General features: G+C 41.7%; 1 protein-coding gene and 1 pseudogene across 1 annotated transcript in view; both read right to left on the reverse strand.

Annotated features, from left to right (window-relative positions):
* The window catches only part of ETFA (electron transfer flavoprotein subunit alpha), a 99593-nt gene that overhangs the window by 41306 nt on the left and 38445 nt on the right, over window positions 1-19842 (reverse strand). The gene's annotated exons all lie outside the window — the stretch shown is intronic.
* On the reverse strand, window positions 4024-6784 carry LOC105739955 (annotated as a pseudogene).

Genomic DNA, 19842 nt, shown 5'->3' on the forward strand with positions numbered 1-19842 from the left:
GCGATAGTTTACTGAGAATGATGTTTTCCAGTTTCATCCATGTCCCTACAAAGGACATGAACTCATCATTTTTTATGGCTGCATAGTATTCCATGGTGTATATGTGCCACATTTTCTTAATCCAGTCTATCATTGTTGGACATTTGGGTTGGTTCCAACTCTTTGCTACTGTGAATAGTGCTGCAATAAACATACGTGTGCATGTGTCTTTATAGCAGCATGATTTATAGTCCTTTGGGTATATACCCAGTAATGGGATGGCTGGGTCAAATCGTATTTCTAGTTCTAGATCCCTGAGGAATCGCCACACTGACTTCCACAATGGTTGAACTAGTTTACAGTCCCACCAACAGTGTAAAAGTGTTCCTATTTCTCCACATCCTCTCCAGCACCTGTTGTTTCCTGCTTTTTTAATGATGGCCATTCTAACTGGTGTGAGATGGTATCTCACTGTGGTTTTGATTTGCATTTCTCTGATGGCCAGTGATGATGAGCATTTCTTCATGTGTTTTTTGGCTGCATATCTGTCTTCTTTTGAGAAGTGTCTGTTCATGTCCTTTGCCCACTTTTTGATGGGGTTGCTTGTTTTTTTCTTGTAAATTTGTTTGAGTTCATTGTAGATTCTGGATATTAGCCCTTTGTCAGATGAGTAGGTTGCAAAAATTTTCTCCCATTCTGTAGGTTGCCTGTTCACTCTGATGGTAGTTTCTTTTGCTGTGCAGAAGCTCTTTAGTTTAATGAGATCCCATTTGTCGATTTTGGCTTTTGTTGCCATTGCTTTTGGTGTTTTAGACATGAAGTCCTTGCCCACGCCTATGTCCTGAATGGTATTGCCTAGGTTTTCTTGTAGGATTTTAATGGTTTTAGGTCTAACATTTAAGTCCTTAATCCATCTTGAATTAATTTTTGTATAAGGTGTAAGGAAGGGATCCAGTTTCAGCTTTCTACATATGGCTAGCCAGTTTTCCCAGCACCATTTATTAAATAGGGAATCCTTTCCCCATTTCTTGTTTTTGTCAGGTTTGTCAAAGATCAGATAGTTGTAGATATGCGGCATCATTTCTGAGGGCTCTATTCTGTTCCATTGATCTATATCTCTGTTGTGGTACCAGTACCATGCTGTTTTGGTTACTGTCGCCTTGTAGTATAGTTTGAAGTCAGGTAGCGTGATGCCTCCAGCTTTGTTCTTTTGGCTTAGGATTGACTTGGCGATGTGGGCTCTTTTTTGGTTCCATATGAACTTTAAAGTAGTTTTTTCCAATTCTGTGAAGAAAGTCATTGGTAGCTTGATGGGGATGGCATTGAATCTATAAATTACTTTGGGCAGTATGGCCATTTTCACGATATTGATTCTTCCAACCCATGAGCATGGAATGTTCTTCCATTTGTTTGTATCCTCTTTTATTTCATTGAGCAGTGGTTTGTAGTTCTCCTTGAAGAGGTCCTTCACATCCCTTGTAAGATGAATTCCTAGGTATTTGATTCTCTTTGAAGCAATTGTGAATGGGAGTTCACTCATGATTTGGCTCTCTGTTTGTCTGTGATTGGTGTACAAGAATGCTTGTGATTTTTGTACATTGATTTTGTATCCTGAGACTTTGCTGAAGTTGCTTATCAGCTTAAGGAGATTTTGGGCTGAGACAATGGGATTTTCTAGGTATACAATCATGTCATCTGCAAAGAGGGACAGTTTGACTTCCTCTTTTCCTAATTGAATACCCTTTATTTCCTTCTCCTGCCTGATTGCTCTGGCCAGAACTTCCAGCACTATGTTGAATAGGAGCGGTGAGAGAGGGCATCCCTGTCTTGTGCCAGTTTTCAGAGGGAATGCTTCCAGTTTTTGCCCATTCAGTATGATATTGGCTGTGGGTTTGTCATAGATAGCTCTTATTATTTTGAAATACGTCCCATCAATGCCTAATTTATTGAGAGTTTTTAGCATGAAGGGTTGTTGAATTTTGTCAAAGGCCTTTTCTGCATCTATTGAGATAATCATGTGGTTTTTGTCTTTGGTTCTGTTTACATGCTGGATTACATTTATTGATTTGCATATGTTGAACCAGCCTTGCATCCCAGGGATGAAGCCCACTTGATCATGGTGTATAAGCTTTTTGATGTGCTGCTGGATTCGGTTTGCTAGTATTTTATTGAGGATTTTTGCATCAATGTTCATCAAGGATATTGGTCTAAAATTCTCTTTTTTGGTTGTGTCTCTGCCTGGCTTTGGTATCAGCACGATGCTGGCTTCATAAAATGTGTTAGGGAGGATTCCCTCTTTTTCTATCGATTGGAATAGTTTCAGAAGGAATGGTACCAGTTCCTCCTTGTACCTCTGGTAGAATTCAGCTGTGAATCCATCAGGTCCTGGACTCTTTTTGGTTGGTAAGCTATTGATTATTGCTACAATTTCAGAACCTGTTATTGGTCTATTCAGAGAATATCTTACTGTGAATAAAGTGACCTCATCAATTCTGAGATAACAACTGAAAGTATTTCTCATCAAGGACAAAGTTGAACTTTTAAGTGAAAATCAGAATTCTAAAACACTTGTACCGATGACTACGAGCTTTGAAGATTCTTCTAACAAGATGCACAAGATGAGTGATGCACCACATAACAACATTTTTTGGTCAACATTAGACTGCATACATTAAGGGTGGTGCCATAAAATTATGAATCTGAAAAATTCCTATCACCTCAGTGATGTCATAGATGTCGTAACATCATAGCACAACATATTAACTTTTTATGTTTAGATATACAAATACTATTTTACAATTGCCTACAGTATTCAGTACAGTAACATACTATACAGGTTTGTAGCCTAGCAGCAATAGGCTACCCCATATAGCCTAGGTGTTTAGTAGACTATGCCATCTAGGTTTGTGTAAGTACACTCTATGATGCTTACACAATAACAAAATCGCCTAATGACACATTTCTCAGAATATATCCCTATTGTTAAGTGATGCATGCCTATATTAATGAATGCGACTTTTTTTTTAAGTCTTCAATTTTATTTGTTTTAAACAGCAACTAACAGCTTGGAAATGTCCCTAACAGTTAGGACTCGCCCCATGCATCCAGGTTCCAGGAACTCTCCCTCATCAGGCCTGATTTCTCTCTGGAGAAATTTGGGACAGAAAAGGCTGTCCAGTTAGATGGGAAGTTGGCACTAAAGTTCACCGTTTAGAAGGGTTGGGCTCAGACACAGCTGCCTTTGTTAGTCTTAGGATATTTTGAGATTTGGTAGTGTGCTCAGATTGTGGGCATGGATAGGGGCTCCTGAACTCCTCTCCAGCCTCACTCGCTCCTGGGCAAGCCTCACAGCACCCCTTCCTCTTGCTGGCTCAGCACGCTGCCTTTGGAAGAAGGGCATCTGATAGCCTGGGTGCTCCAGCATTCCTTTGTGTGACCCGGTCAGCTGCAGGGAAGCATCCTCCCCTCAGCTTCTCCTGGCCTAGACAGGGTGTGGAATCAGGAAGGTGATGAAGATTCAGACCTGAGATACCCACCCCTTACCAACCCTTACCTAAAAGGGAATATTACAAGGACATCTCTTTGTGACTTGGAGGGGCAAACCTGGGTATTTAAACCCCAAGGGTGGTAACAGCTGGGCCCCCAGGCTGGAGGCAGCTCAATGCATGCACTTAAGCAGCAGGGGCAGCTCAGCAGGAGGGTAGGGCCCACAGGACTGGACCTGGACCCCCCACTGCCATCCACACCCATGGTAACCATGGAAACATAATCACCCTGCTCCTGCCAGCTGCCTGGGTTCAGACAACCAGGACTGGCCCACTTCCATTAAGCCAAGGCCTAAACTGATGCCAGGCTGGCCACAGAGTGGTTGCAGGATTTGGGATTGGGTGATTTGGTCAGTCCGGGCTTCCCAGCACAGCTTGGGAGGACTACCACAGGAGCCTCCACACCTTGCTGTCTGGGCTGGGGTCAGACAAGGCTTAGTTAACCAGCACAGTGGCCATCAGAGCGGGTTAAATGGCCCTGATGCCCTCTGCCTGTGAGCTAACAGCTATTGTGTGGCAGTAGCCCTTGCTGCAGCAGCAAAAGCCTCTGCGTCTCATTGAGGGGACTCTCTGGCTGGTGCTCTGCCTGCCCTGGCTGCTCAGCCAGCCCTCCAGGGGTGAGGATGTATCAATAGTCACTGGGAGTGCCACCCACTGCCCCCATGCCACTGCCATCCCCAGCTCCACTGTAGGGCTGATACCTGCTAGGCAGCTCCAGGCTGCCTCCCACAGTGGGCTCCTCGGCTCTCTTGATGTTGATGTATAAGGGGTCCTGGCTGGCGGATAGCACAGACAGCTGGCCCAGGATGTTCTCCAGTTCCATTTGCAGACAAGCAAAGCTTGGGCGCTGCTTGGGGTCAGCACTCCAGCACTGGTACATGAGATCATACAAAAGGTCGTCTGAAGGCCTAAGGAGCCCTTGGCTTGGATGGAGTGGGAGTGTAAGAACGTCCTCCATACACTCTGGAAGCTGTTTCAGGCGATTCCCGCCAATGAGGTAGTTGTAAATCTCAGCGTTTTTGATGCCGGCGTATGGCATCTGCCCACGTGTCATGATCTCCCACATGGTCACCCCGAAGGCCCACACGTCACTGTGCACAGTATACAGGTTGTCAGCCAGGCTCTCCAGGGCCAGCCACTTGACGGGCAATTTGGAGGCACAGCCCTGACAATAGTAGTCCCCGCTGTAGATCTTCCAGGAGAGTCCGAAGTCAGCCACACACACCGTCATGTCCTCTGCCAGCATGCAGTTCTGAGCGGCCAGGTCTCGGTGGATGAAGTTCCGAGAGCTCAGGTACTCCATGCCACAGGCAATGTCCACCATGAACCGGATCAGGTAAAGGGGTTCTCCCCAAGCTGGGAGGTGAGCAGGAAGGCGTGCAGGTCCCCATGCTTCATGAAGAGCAAGATGACCATGGGGATGGGGTGACAGCCTTTAGCCCTGCCCCAGAGGCTCAGAGGCTCACCCCAACAAGTTTGGCCACGTGTGGATGGTCAAACTCCTTCATGCAAGCTGCTTCCCTGAGGAACTCTTCAATGTCACTTGAGGCAATGATATCAGCTTTCAGCATCTTCACAGCCACTTTCACAAAGGAGCCATCCTCCTGCTTCAGCTGGGCCTACCACACTGAACCAAACTCTCCCTTGCCCAACATCCGGCCAGGGTGAACTGCTGCTCTGGGATGAGCACATCCTCCAGCTTTTCCTTTAGTTCACTGTTGATGCCCAAGCTGTCCAATGTGCCTCGATGCACTTGGGCCTTTCTCGATTGAAGGACCGGGCTGCCCGGAAGTGAATGGCTGGCTCTCCCCAGGCCATGACACTGTCAAAGCCTTGCCCAAACCACATCTCTTTCCGTCTCTTTAGAAGCAAGATGAGGGCCAGGGCAGCAACCATCACCAGGGCCGTTAGCACACCAAGGACCACAGGTACCCAGGATGTGCGGCTGTGAGGAGGGCCCTTCTGGCCTGCATGGTCATGAGAAGAGACCACCAGTGGCTGACTCCAGGGTCCACAGCCAACTGCATTGGAGACACACACATGTACAATCAGGCCCTTTTGGGGATCCCAGCCTGTCAAATTGGCCCTGGTCCCCTCCATTGTCAGCTCATCTTGGGTTCCATTGTCTTGAACCCAGGAGAGTTTATAGGGTCCCAGGGGGCCTTCCAAAGGGCCCTCGGGGATCACTTCTTCCCACTCCAAAATGAGGCCTGAATCTGTGTGGATGGCATGGAGGTTTTGGGGAACACTGGCTGGGGCTAGACCCTTGGTCTGAAAGGGGACCCAGTCAGCATAGGGAGAGGGCCCCAAGGAATTGGCACAGCACACCCTGAGGCTGTAGCTGGTGGCAGGCACCAGGTCCCGGAGCAGGCAGGTAAAGGGGGGCACAAGGACCACAACAGCCAGGACTTCCCAGCCTCCTGGGGCCTGTGTCACCTGAACTGTACAGGACTGTAGCAGGGCTCGGCCATCAGCACCTGGCATCCAGGCCACACTAGTGTTGCCGCTGGAAAGCTTTGTCACAGTGATGTTGAAGGGGACTGCAGGAAATGCTTGAAGGAGAACAGTGGCTATGCGAGAAGAGGCCAGGCATTTTAGGCTGTGAGCTTCACAGGAAAACATGGGTGCTCTGGGTCACCCGTTACATTTAAAACAGAAGGAGAGGGAGCAGGTCCCCGGATCTTCGTAGTTCCTCTCCACCAGACAATGGTAACAGGTTCAGGGGGACCCACAGCCTTGCAAGACAGTTGGAAAGGGGCATTGGGTGGTACTGCCAGATCTTTTGGCTCCACTGTGAAAAGTGGCACACCTTCTACCGTGAGCCACACTGGCTGGGAGATCTCGGTTTTGCCCCCATCCACCTGGCACCAGTACTGGCCCCTGTCAGAGCGCACCACTGACTTCAGGCTGAGGAAGCTGATCTAGTGCTGCTCGCTGACTGGGATGCACAACTGTTCCAAGTTCTGGACCACAGCCCCATCCTTCACCCACTGGATGTCAGGCTCCTCCATCCCCTCCACGCTGCAGTTGAGCTTCACCAGCTGCCCGAGACACTGTCAGCTTTTCTGGGGCTCCCATGAGCTTCAGACCTGCAGCTGCAGACTCCGGGAGCAGCAGAGAAGCCAGAGCCGCCAGCAGCAGCCTCAGCCGCTGTGGTGGTGGCGGTGGCAGCAGCAGGAGCCCCAGCTGCCCATGCTCTGCTTCAGCACCATCTGTGGTGACGCCATACCATGCCAGGCCCGGCCCACGAGCGAGGAGGCAGGAGGGCTAAATGTGACTTTTTATATTGACAAATGTGTCAACATTTGGAAGATCTTCATAACTCAGTAAACCATTATTTTCTAAATGAACAATGCATAATATTATAAAGTAGTAAAATATTCACTCAGGCCAGGTGCAGTGGTTCACACCTGTAACCCCAGCACTTTGAAAGGCCAAGACAGGTGGATCGCTTGAGCCTAGGAGACCAGTCCTGAAATGATCCAGATTTTGAAATTAGCACACAATGATTTTAAAGTAGGTACTATACCTATGCGCAAGGATGTAAAGTAAAATATCTGTAATGGTCAGATAAGAAATTAGAGAAATAAAAATTTTAAAAACAACCAAATGCAAATCTCAAACTAAAAAATATAAAGCCTAGAATAAGAAAGTCCCTGGATAGGTTTAAAAGCATATTAAAATTATACAAGAGTCAGTGACCCTGAAAATGGACCAAAAGAAATGATCCAAGCTATAGAGTAGAGAGAAAAAAGAATCAACAGAACTCCAGCAATCTGGGAAAGAACATCAAGATATCTAAAATATGTGTAACTAGAGGCCCAGAACAAAAGTGAGGAAAAAAAAAATGAAGCAGAAAAAATAGTAACATAAAATGTCCCAAATGTGGTAAAAGGCATACATTTATAGATTTAAGAAGTTTGCTATCTGAAGCAGGATAAATACAAAAAGACACACCCCTAGGTATATCATAATCAAACTTTTTTTTTTTTTTTTTTTTTTTTTTTGAGATGGAGTCTCACTCTGTCATCCAGGCTGGAATGCAGTGGTGCGATCTCGGCTCACTGCAAGCTCCACCTCCTGGGTTCACCCCATTCTCTTGCCTCAGCCTCCTGAGTAGCTGGGACTATAGGCGCCTGCCACCATGCCCGGCTAATTTTTTGTATTTTTAGTAGAGACGGGGTTTCACCGTGTTAGCCAAGATGGTCTCGATCTCCTGACCTGATGATCTGCCTGCCTCAGCCTCCCAAAGTGCTGGGATTACAGACCTGAGGCACCGCACCCGGCCTATCACAATCAAACTTCTAAAGATCGACGATAAAGATAAAATCTTGAAAGCAACAACAAAAAAACATACAGAGGAACAACACAAATAATGGCTGAGCTCTCATTAGAAACAATGAAGACCAGAAGACACTGGAACTCAAAGTGCTGGGGGGAACTCTACCTGGAATTCTATACCTAAGAATAGATGTGTCAGGATGGCCCAGTAGGCACCAGACTCAAGCTATATCTAAAAAAAAAAAAAAAAACACAAACTTTCAAGAATGCAAGTGTAGCCAGGTGCAGTGGCTCATGCCTATAATCCCAGCACTTTGGGAGTCAAAGCAGAGTGGATCACTTCAGCTCAGGAGTTTGAGACCAGCCTGGACAACACAGTAAAACCCCATCTCTACCAAAAATATAAAAAATTAGCCAGGTGTGGTGACACACACCTGCAGTCTCAGCTACTGAGGAGGCTGAGGTGGGAGGGCTGCTTGAGCTTGAGGGGAAGGTTGCAGTAAGCCAAGACAGCACCACTGTGCTCCAACCTGGGTGACAGAGCAAGACCTCATCTCAAAAAAATATATATATATGAAAGTATAATAAAGATATTTTCAGACTTATAAAAACAGAATTCATTACCATACCAGTACTATAAAACATAAAGGACATGAAATGACGTAAGAAGGAAACTCAAGTCTTCAGATGGAATGAAGGCTACCAGAAATGGTAAATATATGGGGGTAATTTTTGGGGGGGTGGGGGGGTGGGGAGAGAGAGCCTCACTCTGGCACCTAGGCTGGAGTGCAGTGGCACAATCTTGGCTCACTGCAACCTCTGCCTCTCAAGCTCAAGCGATTCCTCTACCTCAGCCTCCCAAGTAGCTGGGACTACAGGTGCACACCACTATGCCTGGCTAATTTTTGTATTTTTTTTTGTAGAGACAGGGTTTCCCTGTGTTGCCCAGGCTGGTCTCTAACTCTTGGACCCAAGCAATCTGCTTGCCTCAGCCTTCCAAAGCACTGGGATTACAGGCACGGGCCACCATGCCTGGCAGGGGGTAAATTTTTATTAAAGTGTATCTTTTTTCATATTTTAATTTCTTTAAAATACACATGAATGCCTAACATAAAAATTATGGCATTGTACTGTGAGGTATGTAGATATAACACAGATGACAAGTAGAGCATGAAGGTGAGAAATAAATGGAACCACAGTTGACATGGATTTGAAATGGGCAGGTCCACTTATCTGCAGTTTTTCTTCTGTCTCTGCCATCCCTGAGACAGCAAGACCAAGCATTCGTCTTCCTCCTCAGCTTACTCAATATAAAGACAATGAGGATGAAGACCTTTATGATGATCCACATCCACTTAATGAATAGTAAATATATTTTCTCTTCCTTATAATCTTCTTGGTAACATTTTCTTTTCTCTAGCTTATTTTATTATAAAAACATAATATATAATATACATAACATATAAAATATGTGTTATAATCAACTGTTTATGATATTGGTAAGGCTTCTGGTCAACAGCTATTAGTAGTAAAATTTAGGAGCAATCAAAAGTTATACACAGATTTTCAACTGCATAGTGGGTCACTGGCCCTAACCCCCATGGTTCAACAGTCAATTGTATATGATTCCAAGGTTTTACATGAATAAGTACAGTATTAACTCTCTGTAGACCGTGAAAAGTTAAATATGTTGTAATCCCAGTTGAAATAACTAAAAAACAAAATAATGCAAAGAGGTATAGCTAAAAATCCAATAAAACAATTTAAAATATTCAACTGGTCCAAAATAGGGCAGAAAAGGAGAAGCAGAGAAACGGAACAAAACAAAGCAAGTATGTGAACAAAAACAGATAGGATAAGCAGGATACAAATAGCAAAATGACAACTAAACCCAACTGTAAAAATTATTATGAACTAATTTCACTTCCAACCAAGATGTAGTAACAGGAATTGAATGTACCCTTTGCCAGAAATAACTAAAACACTGGACAAAACTTAAGAAACAATTGCTTTCTGACATTGGATTACCAGGCAGCACATATCTGAAAACCAGGAGAAACAAACAAGATGAGCCCAGTGACCGCCCCAGCCTACCAACTTGAGCAAGTTTCCAGGATACAGTTCACATTTAAAAAGAAAAATCTGAAAGGATCAAACTGTTTCTAAATAACTTTCACTGCATCCTAGAACAAAGCCATAAAAAAGAATAAAATCATGTCAGCTGCAGCAACAGGCATAGACTGTAGGTCATTATCTTAAGTGAAATAAGCCAGGCACAAAAAGATAAATATCACACGTTCTCACGTATATGTGGAAACTAAAAAGTTAGATCACATGGAGGTAGAGAATAGAAAGCCAGATAACAGAGACTGGGAAGGGTGAGTGGGGGAATGGGGGGGATGAAGAGGCGTGGGTTAAAGGGTACAAATATACGTTTAGACACAAAGAATAAATCCAGTGTTTGACAGTACTGTAGGGTGACGTTAGTTGACAAAGATATATTGTACTCAGGTGATGGACATCCTAAATACCCTGACTTTATCACCACACATTATATACATATAATAAAATTTCACAGGTACTCCATAAATTTGTACAAATTTTAAAAATCTGACATTTAAAAAATTTAAAGAAATATATACAGGAATACAAAAATATCTAGCATTCAGCAAGGGAGAATTTACAATGTCTGGTATCTAATAAAAAATTACCAATGCATGCAAAGATGCAGTTAAATACAATCCATAATGAGAAGAAAGGCGAATGATATAAATCTCCAAATGACAAGGATGAAAGAATTTGTAAAGAGGGATATTAATAGTTATTATAAGTGTGTCCCAGATGGCTGGGCACGGTGGCTCACGCCTGTAATCCCAGCACTTTGGGAGGCCGAGGCGGGCGGATCACGAGGTCAGGAGATCGAGACCATTCTGGCTGGCACGGTGAAACCCCGTCTCTACTGAGAATACGGGAAATTAGCCGGGCGAGGTGGCGGGCACCTGCAGTCCCAGCTACTCGGGAGGCTGAGGCAGGAGAATGGCGTGAACCCCAGGGGGCGGAGCCTGCAGTGAGCCAAGATCACATCACTGCACTCCAACCTGGACAACAGCGAGACTCCATCTCAAAAAAAAAAAAAAAAAAAAAAAAGAAAAGTATGTCCCAGATGTCCAAGAAGGTAGAGAAAAGATTATAAATGTTAGGTAGCAAAATGGAAGATATAAAATGGCCCAAATCAAACTTCCGGAGATAAAAGCTATAATGTCTGTGATAAAAATATACTGGATGGAATTAGCAGATTAGACACTGCAGAAAAAAAAAATTCATGACTTGAAAATACAGCAAAAGAAACTATTCAAAATGAAACACAAAGAGAAAAAAAATAAGAAAAAAATAGACCATTGGTAAGCTGTGGAACAACTTTAGGAGACCTAATATATGTGCAATTGGAGGAAAAAAGCTATTTGGATTTTTTTAATTAAATAATAATCAAAATATTTGCAAATTTGAAAAAATTAAAACCCTACAGATCTAAGAAGCACAAAAAACCCCAAGAACAGGAAATATGAAGGAAACTATAAGATGTATCATAATCCAATTGCTTAACAAGTGATAAAGAGAAATTCTTAAAAGCAGTCAGAGAAAAATATAAATGACCTTCAAGTCCCAGTAGAAAAATCAGAGCTGAGGCTGGGCGCGGTGGCTCATGCCTGTAATTCCAGCGCTTTTGGAGGCCGAGGTGGGTGGATCACTTGAGGTCGGGAGTTCGAGACCAGCCTGACCAAAATGGAGAAACCCCATCTCTACCAAAAATACAAAATTAGCCAGGCGTGGTGGCGCATGCCTGTAATCCCAGCTACTCAGGGGGCTGAAGCAGGAGAATCACTTGAACCCAGGAAGCAGAGGTTATGGTGAGCCGAGATCATGCCATTGCACTCCAGCCTGGGCAACAAGAGTGCAACTCCCTCTCGAACAAACAAACAAATCAGAGCTGGTCAGAATGCATTTAAAAAGCAAGACTCAACTATACATACCTATAAGAAATATGTTTTAAAGGCTGGGCGCGGTGGCTCACGCCTGTAATCCCAGCACTTTGGGAGGCTGAGGCGGGCAGATCACGAGGTCAGGAGATCGAGACCATCCTGGCTAACATGGTGAAACCCCGTCTCTACTAAAAATACAAAAAAAAATTTAGCCGGGCGAGGTGGTGGGTGCCTGTAGTCCCAGCTACTCGGGAGGCTGAGGCAGGAGAATCGCGTGAACCCCAGGGCGGAGCCTGCAGTGAGCCGAAATCGCGCCACTGCACTCCAGCCTGGGCAACAGCGAGACTCTGTCTCAAAAAAAAAAAAAAAAAAAAGAAATACGTTTTAAATATAAAGAAAGAGATACACTGAAAAAGACAGAAAAAGATACATTACACAATGAGTAAGCATAAGAAATCTGAAGTGTCTTTATTAATATCAAAGTAGACTTCAAGACAAAGTACTACCAAACATAAAGAGGAAAATTACATAATAATAAAATAGTCAATTTATCAGGAAGATAGATTAATCACGAATGAATGTCCCAATAAGAGAGTTTCAAAATATATCAAGCAAAAACTGACAAAACTAAAGTGAGAAACCAACAAATCCACAATCATAGTTTTTAATACCTTCTCCCAGTAAGTGACAGAACAACTAGATCAAAAAATTTGGTAAGGGCATAAAAGATGTAGAGTAGGGGTTAGCAAACTTTATCTCTAAAGGGTTAGATAGTAAATGTTCTTGGTTTTGTTGGGTATAAAGTCTCTGTTGTTAACCACTCAATCTTTCTTTCATAAAGCAAAAGCAGACTTGGACAAAGAAGTATATGAATGAGGGCGGGCACGGTGGCTCACGTCTGTAATCCCAGCACTTTGGGAGGCCGAGGAGGCCAGATTGCCTGAGTTCAGGAGTTCGAGACCAGCCTGGCCAACATGGTGAAACCCTGTCTCTACTAAAATACAAAAAGTTAGCCAGGCGTGGTGGTGTGTACCTGTAGTCCCAGCTACTAAGGAGGCTGAGACACGAGAATTGCTTGAACCCGGGAGGCAGAGGTTGTAGTGAGCTGAGATCGCAGCACTGCACTCCAGCCTGGGTGACAGAGCAAGACTCTATCTCAAAATAAATAAATAAATAAATAAATAAATAAATAAATAAATGGTAGTGTATGAATTAGTATGGCTGTATTCCAATAAAATTTTAAGTACAAAAACAGGCCGCAATCCAGACTTGTCCTGTTACCTAACACTTACAGAACATTACATCCAACAACTATAGAATACACGTTCTTTTCAAATGCAAAAGGTATGTTCACCAAAATAGAGCATATGCTAGATCATAAAATAAGTCTCAATAAATTTTAAGATTGAACTATTATAAAATATGTTCTCTGACCACAATGAAATTAGAAACCAATAACAGAAAGACATCTGGGAAAAACACAAATATCTAGAAATAAAACATTTCTAAATTAGAAAATATTTTGAAAAGAAGGATAAAACTGTATCAAAAGCGTGGGCTGCAGCTAAAGTACTTTGAGGAAAATTTATAGTTGTAATATTTATATTTTAAAATAAGAAAAATACAAAATTAGTAAAGTTCTACCTTAAAAGCCAGGTAAGCCCAAAGTAATTAGAAGGAAGAAAATAAAGAGCAAAAATCAATAAAATGAAAAAGAGACAACAGAAAAAATTAATAAAGCTAAAAGTTGGTTCATTGTTGGTGTAGTTGCTCTGGAAAACAGTTTGGCAGTTCCTCTAAACCAGGGTGTCCAATCTTTTGGCTTCCCTGGGCCACACTGGAAGAAGTAGTCTTGGAACACATAAAATACACTAACGATAACTGATGAGCTAAAAAAGAGAAAAAAAAACTCATAACGTTTTAGGAACGTTTACGAATTTATGTTGGGCTACATTCAAAGCCATCCTGGACTGTGGTTTGGACAAGTTGCTCTAAAGGTTGAACACAGAGTTACCATGTGACCCAGCAATTTCACTCCTAGATATATACACAAGAGAAATGAAAACATAAGTCCACACAAAAACTTGTAAGCAAATGTTCATAGCAGCATTATTCATAATAATTAAGAAGTAAAAACACCCAAATGTCCATCAAATAATGAATGGATAAATAAAATGTGGTATACAATGGAATATTATTCAGCAATAAAAAGAAGTGCTTTGACATAAATGAACCTTGAAAACATCATGCTAAATGAAATTAGTCACAAAAGACCAAATATTATATGATTCCATTTACATAAAATGTCTAGAATACGCAAAACTGTAGAGACAAAGATTAGCAATTGCCTAGGACTAGGGGAGTTGGGAAGAAAATAAGTATGGGGTTCCTTTCACGGGGGTGATGAAAAAAATATTCTAAAGCTGATTGAGGTAAAAATTGTACAACTCTTTGAACACCCTAAAAGCCACTGAGTTAAACACTTTAAACACTATGCATTGCATGGTATGTAAATTATATTTCAATAAAACTCGACCTCCCAAAGTGCTGGGACTACAGGCCTGAGCCACTGCGCCCAGTCAAAGCTATTATTTTTGAAAGTTGGATCAATGAAAACATTTTTTAAAATTTCTATAAACTCCTAGACTAATGAAGGGAGAACAAAAAAGGAAAAAACACTAACTAAATAAGAAATGAAAGAGGAAGTATCACTCCAGATCTTATATACAATAAAAGAAAAAAGACAATATAAATAACTTCATCTAACACATTTGACAATTTAGAAGAAATGGATCAATCAGCAAAACTGACACAAAATAAAATGGAAAATCTGACTAGCCCTAAATCTGTTAAAGGAACTGCATTCTTTGTGAAATAGTCCAAGAAAGAAAATGCCAGGCCCATATGGCTGCACTAATGAATTATATCAAACATTTAAGAAAAAAAAAAAAAAAAACACCAACCTTACACAAACTCATTCAGAAAATAAAGCAGGAAGAAACATCTTCCAACCATTTCATGAAGCTAGCATAATGCTGATACCAAAACTCCAGTTTTTTTAAAAAGAAAATTACAGAATATCCTAATAAAGACAGACTCAAAAATTCTTAACACAATATCAGCAAATCAAAACCAGCAATATATTAAAAGGATAACATGATCAACTACTGCAGTTTATCACAGTAATTCAAGGTAGTTTAACACATGAAAATCAAACGATATAATTCACCATATTAACAGAGTAAAGAAGTGTTGGGAGAAAAGCTGAAGGTTGGGAGAGAAGCTGAGGCAGGGCTTGCATGTCTGACACAATGTAAAAGAGTCTTGGAACATGTCCGGGGTCCAGAGTCTAAAACCCCTCGTGGCCTTTGGAACATGTCTAGACTTGCTGGCTCCTTGCTTCTAGCACACCCATTATCTCAAGTAGCCATATGTTTCAAAGAAAATGCTACACCACCAAGCTGTAGCTCATTTGCTTGATACATCACTTCCTTTCAACCCCCACATCCTCACCACCTGTTTCTTTGTTTGATCATCAATAAATAGCATGGGCTCCCAGAGCTTGGGGCCTTTGCAGCCTCCATACTAGCATTGGCCGCCTGGTCCCACTTTCTCTCTTGTCTTTTCTCATTCCTTTGACTCCTCTGGACTTTGTAGCCCCCACAGCGTGGTGTTGGGTCTGATCACCCCAACAAAAAGCTATCCAATCATCTTAACAGATGCAGAAAACATCTGACAAAATTCAACGCACATTCCTAAAACTCTCAGCAAATTAGGAACAGAAGGGAACTTCCTCAATTTGATACCATTAAGAAAATAAATAAGTAAGCCACGGACTGTGAGAAAATATTTGTAAAACCCTTATCTAACAAGAAACTTGTAAAGGAATATATAAAATATGTCTACAACTCAATAATGAAAACAAGCAATTCGATTAAAAAAAGGGCAAAAGATTTGAACAGGTACTTCATAAGGAAGATGTTTAAATGGCAACAGAACAGTGCTCATCATCATTAGATGAGCATCAGATTAATTGCAGGGAAATGCAAATTAAAACCAATAACATCCACCAAAATGTCTAAAACACCAAACGGTGAAAATGAGGAGCAACTAGAACCCACATACATAGTTGGTACGAGTGTAAAATTGTGCAACCACCTTGGGAAAAAGCTACCCAGACAGAGATGCCAGAGTCCAAGTAGGGTGGGGAGGGTATCTATAGGGAAGACTATTCAGTTCCAGGTGTTGGAGCTTGAGTGGGGCAAGGAGGGTATCTGTGCAGGGTAGAGTACTGGCAGGGTCTAGGTTTCTAACCATAGGAGAAAGGCATTACAAATAGGAAAAGGGAGAAAACCAGAATTAACCCTGTGGTATGAGACTAGAATTGGAGATACCAGTGTACACTTATGGTTTTCAACATATATAACTGATATAGAAATATAAATGTAAATGTGTTTGTATATGTATGTAAATATATATATGCATATATTTGCCTAGACATGCCCACACACATTCTCTAGCTTTTTTCACTGAGATGTCATGGGAGCAGTGACATCTCAACAGCAATGAGCATAACTAGCATTGAAACACTGGCTTCTAAATACTTTTCTTCAGCAAAAGGAACCAGGATTCCTTGGAGAAATGACTGGTTCCAGAGATGGGATAGGAAAAATACAAAATGAGCCTGGAACATCTTGTCTTGTCAGGAAGTAAAAAAGGATTCAAAGAATGATGGGAACATGTCAAAAAGACACAGAGGGCCTCTCACTAGCCAAACATGGGACAATTCGTACATCAATAATAATGACAACCATAGATTTTTACCCATTGAATAAAATAGGTACCATAAGTCCTTACTGATATAAATAAATGAATAAATCAAAAGTTTATTGGCCGGGCATGGTGGCTCACGCCTGTAATCCCAGCACTTTGGGAGGCCGAGGCAGGCGGATCACTTGAGGCCAGGGGTTCCAGACCAGCCTGGCCAATATGGCAAAACCCAGTCTCTACTAAAAATACAAAAATTAGTTGCACGGGTTGGTGCATGCCTGTAATCCAAGCTACTCAGGAGGCTGAGACATAAGAATCATTTGCACCCTGGAGGCAGAGGTTCCAGTGAGCCGAGATCACACCACTGCACTCCAGCCTCGGCAACAGAGTGAGACTATGTCTCAAAAAAAAAAAAAAAAAAGTTTGAAGAAAACTGGGATATTTACGTCATTTCAAAGTACCTCCATATAAAATATGGAAAAGTAACTTTACAGTGGAGAAGTTGGCACATATTGCCTTAATCAAAGGATTAAAGTGAAAATCATTAATGAAAGACCAAATGAAATTGTATACCATCTGACAGGATGAGGTATCACTTCTGTGATACTCCTGTTCAAGATATATAACCTAAATTGAAGACATTAGACAAATCCAAATTGAGGGACATTCTATAAAACAGCTGTCTGGTAATCTTCACAATTCTCTCATGAAGTGAAGGTAAGACTGTGGAACTATTAATATTTAAGATTGAAGAACACATGACAGTTAAAATGTAATATGTGGCTCTGCACTATATCCTTTTGCTATAAAGGACATTTTTGGAATAAATAGGCAAAACCTGAATGTCAGGGTCTGATGCTTAGATGGTATTATGTATCAATGTTAATATCCTAATTTGGAAAGTTGTATCGTAGTTATTAGGAAAATGTCCTATATAACATATTTGGAGACGATCACAGCAACTTACTCAAATGGCCCATAAAAATACAGGGTTTTTTGTTCTGTACTTGTAAGTTTTCTGTAAATTTGAGATATAGTTTCCAAAAAAAGTTTCAGATCCTTAACAAAATGTACATACATAAATTATGTGTATATATGTGTATGCACATATATGCGTATATGTGTGTGTGTGTATATACACACACACACACACCCTGAATTAATGAATCAAAATTCTCTCGGAGGCTGTATAGTTTATGTCAAAGTCTTCAAAGCATTTAATATATTTCCTTATGAAAAAAAATTTCGATGGTTCTATATCCATGAGAGTAATATTGAATAATGCTGATTGTATGCCATTTATCTTCAATATAGGAAAGGATACCACCAGCCACTCCCTGCCACTCTGCTCTTCTATTTGATAACCACAAGCACTCTTTGTCAGTCAAAATAAGTCTCTGTCACTTCAGTGTTTATCTTTTAATTTCTTTTTTTTTTTTTGAGACAGTCTCACTCTTGTCGCCCAGGCTGGAGTGCAGTGGCACAATCTCGGCTCACTGCAACCTCCGCCTCCTAGATTCAAACAATTCTCCTGCTTCAACCCCCCCAGTAGCGGGGACTACAGGCGCATGCCACCACACAAGGCTAATTTTTTGTATTTTTAGTAGAGACGGGGTTTCACCGTATTAGCCAGGATGATCTCAATCTCCTGACCTCATGATCTGCCTGCCTCAGCCTCCCACAGTGCTGGGATTACAGGCGTGAGCCACCGTGCCCAGCCTGAATTTCTTGTAGACATATTTTTGGTTAAGAAGGTTGTGGGTCTGCTGATCTTTTATGAAATCAGGCCTACAGATGTCTACTCATGTAAAATTGAAAGATTTCCACAAATAATGTGTGTGCCAGTCAGGCATGGTGGCACATACCTGTAGTCCCAGCCACTCAAGAGGCTGAGGTGGCAGGATTAATTGAGGCTAGGAGTTAGTGGCTGTGGTGTGTTATGATCATGCCTGTGACCAACCCCTGCACTCCAGCCCAGGTAACATAGCAAGACCCTGTCTCTTAAAATATATCTATATATATGCATGTGTGCTAGAGTTCATTAAATGTCAAGGAAGGCTCAAGCTCATCTGCTCAATAAATCCACTCTCACAGCCTAATTCAGTATGACAAGCAAACAGGCCACATGATGATGTGACTTAATTTATGAATAGTTCTAGTATGTATTTTAAGCTTTAAATCTTCTTTTCTGACTTCTGACTTCAAGTAAGTTGAGTAACACAAAATGTATTAAGCATAAGAAGAAAGACTGGTACATTAGGCTATCAAAATTAGAAATCTCTACTCATCAAAAGAAAATGGATAGGAAGGCCTAGCATGGGAAAAATACAACACACATCTGACAAAGAATTTGTATGTAGGTTATATAAAAAACTCCTACAAAGAGAAAAGAAAAAGAAAAAGAACTCAAGTTTTAAACAGGCAAAAGACTTGAACAAATACTTCAAAACAAACTTCAGGCCGGGCGCAGTGGCTCACGCCTGTAATTCCAGCACTTTGGGAGGCCGAGGTGGGTGGATCTCAGGGTCAGGAGTTCAAGACCAGCTTGGCCAAGATGATGAAACCCCGTCTCTACTAAAAATACAAAAAAATTACCCGGGCGTGGTGGTAGGCGCCTGTAATCCCAGCCACTTGGGAGGCTGAGGCAGAGAACTGCTTGAACCTGGGAGGTGGAGGTTGCAGTGAGCTGAGATCACGCCACTGCACTCCAGCCTGGGCGACAGAGCGAGACTCGTCTCAAAAAAAAAAAAAAAAAAAAAAAAAATTCAAAAATAAGCCTTGAAAATGTTGACTACAGTATCTTAAAACAGTGAATGACTATCTCATAGAATACAGCACTGGGATGTAAGTTTTTTTTTTAATGGACAAGACTACATATTGTTTTGAAATATATAAAAAACATGTTTTCCTGCATACTATACAAGTTTAAACTGGCTGAGACTCCTATTCACTGAAAATCTGTATCACCTAAGAAATATAAACAGTCATTATCAACTGTGATTCAACTTTGAGACCAAAATTTCCTGTTCTTCCAAGTTTTAGATAGGCTTAACTGAAGAATATTCTAGTATCACTTATCTATGTAGAACAGAATTTTCTGAAATTCATACTCTAAGACAAAATACAGAAATAAACTAGGTGTTCAGGAAGATATAAGACTAAAACTGTCATTCACAGCTCCCAATTTCAAAATTCTGTTCATTAAAATAGGTTCATTGTTCTTATTGATTTTATACTCTCTAAGGGCTTTATGGAAATAAATCTTATCAATGTGAACTTATAAATTT

This window comes from Nomascus leucogenys, chromosome 6, assembly GCF_006542625.1.
Source record: "Nomascus leucogenys isolate Asia chromosome 6, Asia_NLE_v1, whole genome shotgun sequence".
In the NCBI taxonomy this organism is placed as follows: domain Eukaryota; kingdom Metazoa; phylum Chordata; class Mammalia; order Primates; family Hylobatidae; genus Nomascus; species Nomascus leucogenys.